This window comes from Rattus norvegicus, chromosome 6 (assembly GCF_021556685.1).
Source record: "Rattus norvegicus strain SHRSP/BbbUtx chromosome 6, alternate assembly SHRSP_T2T, whole genome shotgun sequence".
Lineage (NCBI taxonomy): Eukaryota > Metazoa > Chordata > Mammalia > Rodentia > Muridae > Rattus > Rattus norvegicus.
Genome location: NC_141539.1, coordinates 64184247 through 64193079, shown reverse-complemented (window position 1 = coordinate 64193079; position 8833 = coordinate 64184247). Strand labels below are relative to the sequence as shown.

The following is an 8833-nucleotide window of genomic DNA, read 5'->3' as shown; positions in this document are numbered from 1 at the left end:
ATCAAGCCATATTCCTACCTCTCTCCCCTGATCCCCCCATTTTCTTATAGCTCTTTCCTTGGGATAGAGACTTAAAAAGCTGTTCTGTGCTACAGTTTTATTTACAGATCCTAATTTATGATATTACCTGGTACCTGGCTCCTCCATTCTCCTTGCCACTAGACTATCTCAGACTAAATCACATGGTGTATTATTTACTGTTCTACTGCTCTGAAGAGGCACCACAACCAAGGTAACTTATGAAAGAAAGCATTTAGAGCTTTCTTACAGTTTCAAAGGGTGACTCCATGACTGTCATGGTGGGGAGCATGACAGCAAGCAGGCAGACATGGCTAGAGCATAGCTGAGAGCTACCTTCTGCTCTGTAGGCAGAAAGGGTGCGGGAGGGAGGGGGAAGGGGAGGGAGAGTGGGAGTGAGCCTGGCACAGGTTTAAAGCCTCAAAGCTTACCCCCAGTGACACCCTTCCTTCCTCACATCTCCTTTGTAATCCTCTCAAACAGTTCCACTCCCTGATGACTAAACATTCAAATATATGAGCCTATGAGGGCCATTTTTAAGGCCAAACCACCACCCCACGGAAGCCTTTCTTTTAAGATCTTGCGTCGTTTTTACAATGTAGTTTCCTTTTTAATGCCCTCCCACCTCAAGGCACTTTTTTCTGGTAAAGCTAATTTCTGAAGGCTGTTTAAGTCTCTGCTCCTTTCCTGAACCAATCTGACTGGACTAAATCTGAGAGTTTAGAGGCTCTGTTTAATTGAAGGAGGCAGCTAATAAGTACCAGCGTGAACACTAGGAATCATCACTGACTGGGACTGCACCTCGTGTTACCCTTTTAAAATTATTTATTTTTTGAGACAGACTTTTTATTGTAGCCCAGGCTCACCTGGTGCTCATTGTGCAGATCACGGTGGCTTTGAACTTTCAGCGATTCTCCTGCCTCTGTCTCTTAAGTGCTTGGATTACAGGTGTATGTGGCACCATGCCGGGCCTCTTTTGTGTTGTTTTGGCCTACATTCCTCTAGGCTGACTGGTTGTTGGTCACTGTCAAATAGGAGTCCACAATTTTTCACTTACCTGCAACAAGTGACTTTGATCAACATTTTAAAAAAACTTTTCAGCCTTTCTAGTCACCCACAAGTTCTGCTCAAGGATCTTCCCTCATGTGACCCTAAAAGTCACATGACGGGGATCTGGCCTGACAGTGAGCAGTCAGTCACCTGATTTCAAGTATGCTCCATCTCCATTAATCTTCACAACAACCTTGAGAAACAGTTACCACACTCCCTGTAGATCTCAGATGTTAGACCAAGTGGAGACTCAATAGCCCGGTTGCTCACCGCTACTCAGCACGGCCTCTGGAAGCCTGCTGGAATGTTCTCCGGAGTTTGCATCATGGCTCAGTTCTCGGGGCAGCTTTGCTTCAAAAATCCTATTTGCTGCACACCTTGTTTTAAAAAAAACTCACATTGGCTGTGCCAAGGCTTCATCTTCAGTGTTGGCTCATGAGGGCCATTTCACTGGAGATGGCAGATAGATTTCATCTGCATGCCAATGCCAAACAGTAAGCAAAAGCCGCATGGTGCTCAGCCCTGGAGGATGCTCCGGGACTTGGCAGGAGAAGGTGATTAATTAGAAATGGCTCCCCTGGGCCATAGAGCGGGAAGTCTTTGCCTCGCCTGAAGCGAGCTTTCTGGAACCACTCATGTGTTCTGCCATTTTCCAGCTAGCATAGGCATGCCCTGGATTTCCTCTCTATTCAGGGCTTTGGTTTGGGTTTTGTTTTTGTTTGTGCGTGTGTGTGTGTAGGGGGGCATTATTTTTTGCCTAGCCAAGTTTTAAATTTTGAATACAATTATGTGAAGATGCTGAAAACATGATTTTCCTTCTTTATGAAATCCAGAATTACTATATATCTGAAGTGAAATCAGGAAAAACTAGCTTTTATAACTCATTAAAAAAACAAGTATAATAGCATTTCATCAACTTTTGTGCTTTTACTTGCTAATTTTAAAATTGTTTGCCTCTTACTAAACAGCTCCTATTGGCTACACAATCCATTTTCAGTTTCACTGATATAACTCCCAAGTTTGAAGACTCATTGAAGGATTAAAAACAAAAAGTGAAAATAACAACAATGACAAAAACCAACTTGGGTTATTTGTCTTAAGAATCTCATTGTTGAGCTCATTGGTTAGAATTCAATGAGAGTGATTTTTAAACATACCTGTGGCTTTTAAATTTTTCTCACTGAACTTCTTCCTTTATAGAGAATTTAGCAGGATCCAGGTAATAGTTTAACACATAAACTGCTACAAGAAGGCCATGCCTTCTAATGCTCTACAAAGGAAAAACGTTGGAAATTTTCCCTCAAAGAAAATTTTAAAAAGGTAAGTACTAGATATATTTTCTTCAAAAAGTGAAAACATGTACATAGTAATATTATAATTAAAATTCTTCACAGCAGTTTTCTTTTCCCCAGCCCCAAACTCTTAAACATAATTTAAGAGAAGAAAGTTCTGTGACTTTTTACATCCACAGGAGCAACACAGACCTAGAATATTCTATGCTTAACATTTGCATACTGACTCTTGGTTTAAAAAAAAGTAGATTCTGGCAATCCAATTTATCTGGTCCAAATTACAGACAGTGCTTTGAGAGTTTTGCCCTGCTCAAGTACCCCAACTACAAGCACATGAAGAGAGAGAGCACAAGTCATGGCGGCCTCAAGAGAATCGTCATTTTAATTGCATTGATCTTACTTCATGAGGTTAAATACAATTGTTCCCCAAGTAATATATCATTTTTATTGAGGTTAATGTTGAGTCAAGATGTAATTTCAGCAGCTTCTTAAAGGTGTTTGATCTGTTTCCCCAGCCACAGGCTGATACTTATTGTTCACTTGAAATTCCAAACCAGTGTCTTACTCTACTCATTAGAGTTGAATATACTTTAAATACTGATTCAAGATGCAAGTATGTGCTATTTAAGTAAAGAAACTTCAGAAGGCTTCCATCTCTCAACATGGCAAACTTGATGATGAGTGATTGATGACCTCACACTCTCTGGTACTGTTCTCATTGCGAGTTGAACTCTTTCTCCTGGAGTGTGGGCAGCTTTTGAAAGTTTTGACACTAGAGCTCAACAGAAGTGACATAAAGTAGCCTATGCCTTTGACCCAAAATGTGTTCTGCCTACCTACGAGATGTGCAGGGACAATGATAGAACAAAGATAGAGGCAATGGCCAACCAATGACTGGCCTAGATTTGCCCAGCCCATGGGCAAGAACCAGTCCCTAAGACTTTTGATGATACTCTGTTATGTTTGCAGACAGGAACCTAGCATAACAGTCCTCTGAGAGGTTCCACCCAACAAGTGGAGAAAGACGCAGAGACTCACAGCTAATTAGATGGAGCTTAGGGAGTCTTGTTGAAGTGTTGGGGGAAGGACTGAGGGACCTGAGGACGACAGAGATTCCACAGTAAGGCCAAGAGAATCAATTAACCTGGACCCTTGGTGGCTCCCAGAGACTGTACCACCAACCAAAGAGACCACAGATTGGACCCAGGCCCCTTGTGTATATGTAGCAGAAGTATGCCTTGGTCTTCATATAAATCCCCCAACAACTGACCCTGAATCTATTGCCTGCTTATGGGTCCATTCCCTAACTGGGCCACCTTGTATGGCTTCAGTGGGAGAGGATGCTCCTAGTCCTGTAGTGACTCAATGAGCAGATGTGGGGGGGGGGGAGGGCTTTTGTAGGCTCTTTGTAGGCTCTTTTGTAGGTGCCCTGCTGTTGCCCACAGGGGAGGGCCATAAATGCCCATTACAATGCCAGACAACTGGTAGTCTGAAATCTGGCCACAGAGTCCTTGACTGTTTTCTCATTAAGGTAGAATGTACATGGAATGTTTGCATTTTCCCACCCCAGATACTTCAGATTCCAAACTTAATCTCCAGTGTAGGTTGATGTCAATACGCAGGTGAGGGATGGCACCAGTTAGGTTAACTCCATGATTGGACAGTAAAAAAATAAATAAGGCAGGAACAAAGCTTTTGTAAGGCAGGAGAGAAGGAGAGGGAAGGAGAATCAAGATGGAGACGGAGAAAGATGACCCACATCTGGGTGGTCTTGAACTGCCATGGTAGTTGAGATGGATTTCTGTAGGCAAATTTATCTAGGTGGGCAGTTTATATCCTTATCAATTGGTTGTAATTGGTTGGGTGAATGTATTGTAGATTGAGAATTTCACATATGAATTGATCGTTGGGTTACAGTTTGTTGAGTCCTGATTTTAACGAGTTTTTGGGAGTTTATACCATAACAATTAGAAAAATGAACAGAGTCCACAGTAAGAGAGCCAAGAGATAGGCAGTCTTTGTATAAAACTGTCCTGGCAGCCACCCGCCTAAATCAGAGAGTACTTGGGGGCAGTGTGGAGCTGCTGAGATAAATTAGTACTAGTTCCAATAGCCCTAGTTCCAATGGAACTAGTGAGGGCATTGTCACAAGGGTATGTACAGGGGAACCTTTCCACCCTTTTTTATTTTTACCAAAACCATCCAGTGTGATGGCATTCGGAGTGATGCCCTGAAGGTGATTGCTGCCCTTATATAAAAAAGAGCAGAGAGCACAACTCCCTGAACACAGAGATTATATGACCACACTACAGGGAAGAGCAGGAACCTACAAGCCAAGAGAAGAAGCCTCAGATGGCACCTACTCCCTGGAACCTGAATATCATGGGCTCTCACCTTTAAAGCTGTGAAAAACAAAGAATGCTGGTATAGCCATTCACTCTGAAGTTTCATAGACGTGCCTGAAGAAGCCACGTAGTAACAGTTTCCACTTAAGCTTCAAACTAAGCCCCCATACACACACACACACACACACACACACACACACACACACACACACACACACACTCCTCAAGGTTACAAGGTAGGGCAGGCTCTGTAAGGGCAGAGTCAGAGACTCCTTAGCTGTCTTTGACATCTGTGCTCTCTGTTGTCTGACTTGGGTGAAGTCCTTGCTGTCCCCACCATCCTCATGGCCAGACCCTCCTCCTCAGAACAGACCACTCCTGAACCGAAAGGTGTGTTGCCTTTGCTCTCTGCTTTGTTCTCCATGGCTGTCGATACCATGTGCCTGCCCTCAGCTTCCGGTTCTACCTCAGCTACTGCAGGAGGACCAAGTTGGGGAGATGGGATGGGGGAAGTGTCTGGAAATAAACAGGGCTCTCCAGACAGGAGGCATGAGGGGCTGGTTCATGAACCATAAATCTGCATGCAGTCCTGCCTCATTGCATATGCATCTTGCCCATGTGCATAGTATCTGGGCTCTGCTTCACTGATCTGAAAGAAAGAGATTCAGGGGAGCCTAGTTACTCTTCCTGACATACAGGGAGACTCATTTGGCATTGAAGTTCTTTATCATGGCTGGAGAAGCCTGGTCTATCAGCTTCTGAACCAGGACAAAGCAAGGGTGGGTGTGGGGGAAGTTGGGGCTGGAGGTGTTGGAAACTTCACAGCCAGAGAGGTGAGATGTCTGTGGGCACATCATCTGGGTCTCTTTCTATTTTGGTCAGATGTTTCCATTCTCCCCCTCAGCCATGTGAGAGAGCTGGGGACAGGAGATGCCATGATAGAAAGAGTGCTTCATCTAATAGTTCTAAGGTAGGCAGAGGAGGTTGTGCTACATGGTCATCAGTCTTCTAGCCTAGCATTGTTGATGCTCCCAGAAGGTCATGGATGTGGGTACCTGCTCTCAGCTGCCACTGGGAAGCAGGGCAGGAATGATAGGGAAGTACATATATATATATATATATATATATATATATATATATATATATATAAAGGTTTATCAACATAAGAAATAAAGCTGATAAAAAAAAAAGTCCTTCACTGATGTCACTTGTGTAGAGAGATTGGAAAGAATGCTACTGCCCCATTGTAAATGAAAATAAATCCAATGTTGGTCAAGAAAAAAATAGGTAAACTTGGTATTTTCTTCAATGGAAATCTATTGTAAATCAGAAAGTACTTAAGTGAACTAGTGACATGTTATCATATATCAAATCAATATCAAAGACAAGAGACTGAGCAAATGAACAAGCTGTAGCTACAAGATGTTATCTTTAAACTTTTTAAATTGAATGTAATGCTATATCTTATTTGCAGACATACTCATATGTTGTAAAAAAAAATATCAAGGATATGACAAGTGCAAACTTCAGTATGGTTGTGACATTCGGAAGGTTACGTGCCAGGGAGAGGAATCAGGGTCTGAAAATCTGATAGTCAGTGTGTATGATTTATTGTTTTATCCCATACAGTTTTCTGTGGAAACATTATTTGAGGCAACATTCTGCCTTGGTTATTTAAAAATAATCTGACCTCTACCAATTGCATACTTAGAACTTTTTCCTCTAGGCTGTCATAGCAGCGCAAACATGGATGGACATATCGTGGTTCTGAAACAAAGCTAAGGGAGTGAGCACCAGGACTCCTGCCTATATGTTCTGTTTCCACTTGTGAAAGCAAAGGACAAATGGTTTTCATTTATTCATCAAACACTTGGAGAGTGTCTACTAAGACAGCTACCATGATAAATAAGACATGATCGTGACTTTAGGCACCAGACTGATGGGCATCATGCTTGTATAGACAATGATTGCACACCTGTGACAAATGCTCATGGAGGCTTATACAAGGCTCTTGGGGAACAGAGAATCAGGTAAACCAGCCACAAAGAGAGGAAAGAGCATCTGGAAGACTGGGAGAGAGGTCTTTGCAATAAGTAAGAGAAAAACAGAAGAGGGTGAGGAGTATGTGGAGTCATGGTCCTGAAAGAAAAAAGCAACATTTAAGAGTTCTTGGAGACTGGTGTGTGTGTGTGTGTGTGTGTGTGTGTGTGTGTGTGTGTGTGTGTGTGTGTAGACTCCGAGACTATAGACTGTTAAAAATAAAGATCTCAGGTGCAGGTCTCAAATGTAATCACCAGGATACCATGCAGAGAGCTTTAGAAGGGTCAGCGACACACTTCTATCAGGAATGAGCAGATTATCAATTTCTGAGCATTTTCCAAAATCCCTAAAAAGTGTATATGGTCTATAGGTACAGCAGAAGAGATCTCTACGGGCTTCCAGTTCTCCTTAGTCACCCTGATCTGGTGAGAACCTGCTTCTGCCCTGAGTGAGTATTTCAGTGGGTTTACAGCATCCCTGGTCACACTTTGGTTTGTCATTAAATACTATGACTCCAGATCTGAAAACCCTCTTCAGCACTCCCAATTAAAACATCCTATGCGGGGAGAAGGTGAGATATTTTTCTCCAGACACTTCTTTCTCAGTCACTAGATACCATGTTGGATCCTCGCAAGGATACGAAGAAGGTAGTTGAAGTGAAGTTTTACTTGAATGATGCAGGCATGGTATGAAGCTTGGATCCCTCCACAACACAGCAGGAGTCCAAAGCCGGACAGACGTCATTACATACTCTTCTAGGATCCCACTCTGAGGCCCGAAGTCCACTCTTCTCTCACCACACATAGTGCCTTTGAGTTGCTTGTTCACTTTTCCCTTTGGAGGAAGTGACAGCCTGAATTTTCTACTGTGTTCTACTGCACATTTCACCGTCCTCTTGGAGCTCTTTTAGGATGAGCCCAAGTGATCTGTCTTCAGTACTAATTTGAATCCACTGGAAGCAAATACCTTGAACCACTAACAATGGAAGCCCAGGGTGGAATCCCTTTGCTGCCCCTCATGCAGGTTAAGACACAACCTCTTATCTTTAGACATGAACCATTCTGGGTCGTCTCCACATTCTCTGGATTCCAGGAAACGTTTGCCAAGCTCTTTGAAATCCCTTGAGCTTCTCTTATTCTGCCTGTAGTGAGAAGTACCCTACACCAGTGTGCTGCTGGTAAACTCATCTACGAAATATCAGCACAGCACAGCACAGTGCAACACAGCACAGCACACCCAGAGCCCTCCCTAGGCTGCTTCTATTTTATTCTTCTCTTCTTTATCCTCTAGGGAGATGGTGGGTTAATGCTGACAAAACTAGTTTCCCATTTTTCTCAATATGACTTACATGAGTAGTCTGAAAGGGAGCAACTTGTCAAACTATAGCCCTCGGGTCAAATCTTGCCAGTCACCTATTTGGGCAAATAAAATTGTATTTGAATGTGGAAAAGACTGTGTCTCCTTTGATGCTACAGTGGCTAGTTGCAACAGAGACTGTATGGCCTGTATGCCTAAAATATTTATCATCTGGCATTTTTCTAGAGAAAGTTGCCTGACCCCTGTTTCAGAAATGTTCACTATGGTAGCAACAAAGTGTGTATGTGAATTGATAGTTACATTAAATTAAAGAGGTAGTTTTTGCCAGGTGAGGTGGTTGAAGGAAATAAAAGAGGAAGACAAGACTGCTCCTAGGTATGGTGGAGGGGAAGGCTTATTGTAGATATGAGGGAGGGCACAGCCAGAGGCAGGAACATCTGGGAGAGTCCAGAGTGTGCATGACCCTGAGCTGGGCCATGTGAGGAGAAGGAAGAGGGGAGGTGGGGGAGCCAGGAGACCAGGAGATCAGGAGGGTAAAGAGGTGTGGGGGTTTAGGGGGGACTGTGGCCAGTAGCCTAACTGGATGGATTCTGTAGGGAAGAGCTGCAGGGAACAGGCAGCCCAGCCCCTGGCTGGAGTGTTCAGGGTTGGGGGTGGGGGTATGTAGCTGGTAGAGACTGACTAAGGAATGCTGGGAGAACCTGGTGCTCCTTCCACTTTGACCTGTTAAATGCGCACTTCAGTCAGCCCATTGTAAGGGTTTCAGAACTA

General features: G+C 43.5%; 1 long non-coding RNA gene across 1 annotated transcript; it reads left to right on the top strand.

Annotated features, from left to right (window-relative positions):
- Positions 1-4936: 4936 nt before the first annotated feature.
- Positions 4937-8191, top strand: LOC148005216 (uncharacterized). The gene is made up of 3 exons (XR_015623467.1): positions 4937-5095; positions 7116-7193; positions 7351-8191. It is a non-coding gene; the product is annotated as an uncharacterized LOC148005216 (long non-coding RNA).
- The last annotated feature ends 642 nt before the right edge of the window (positions 8192-8833 follow it).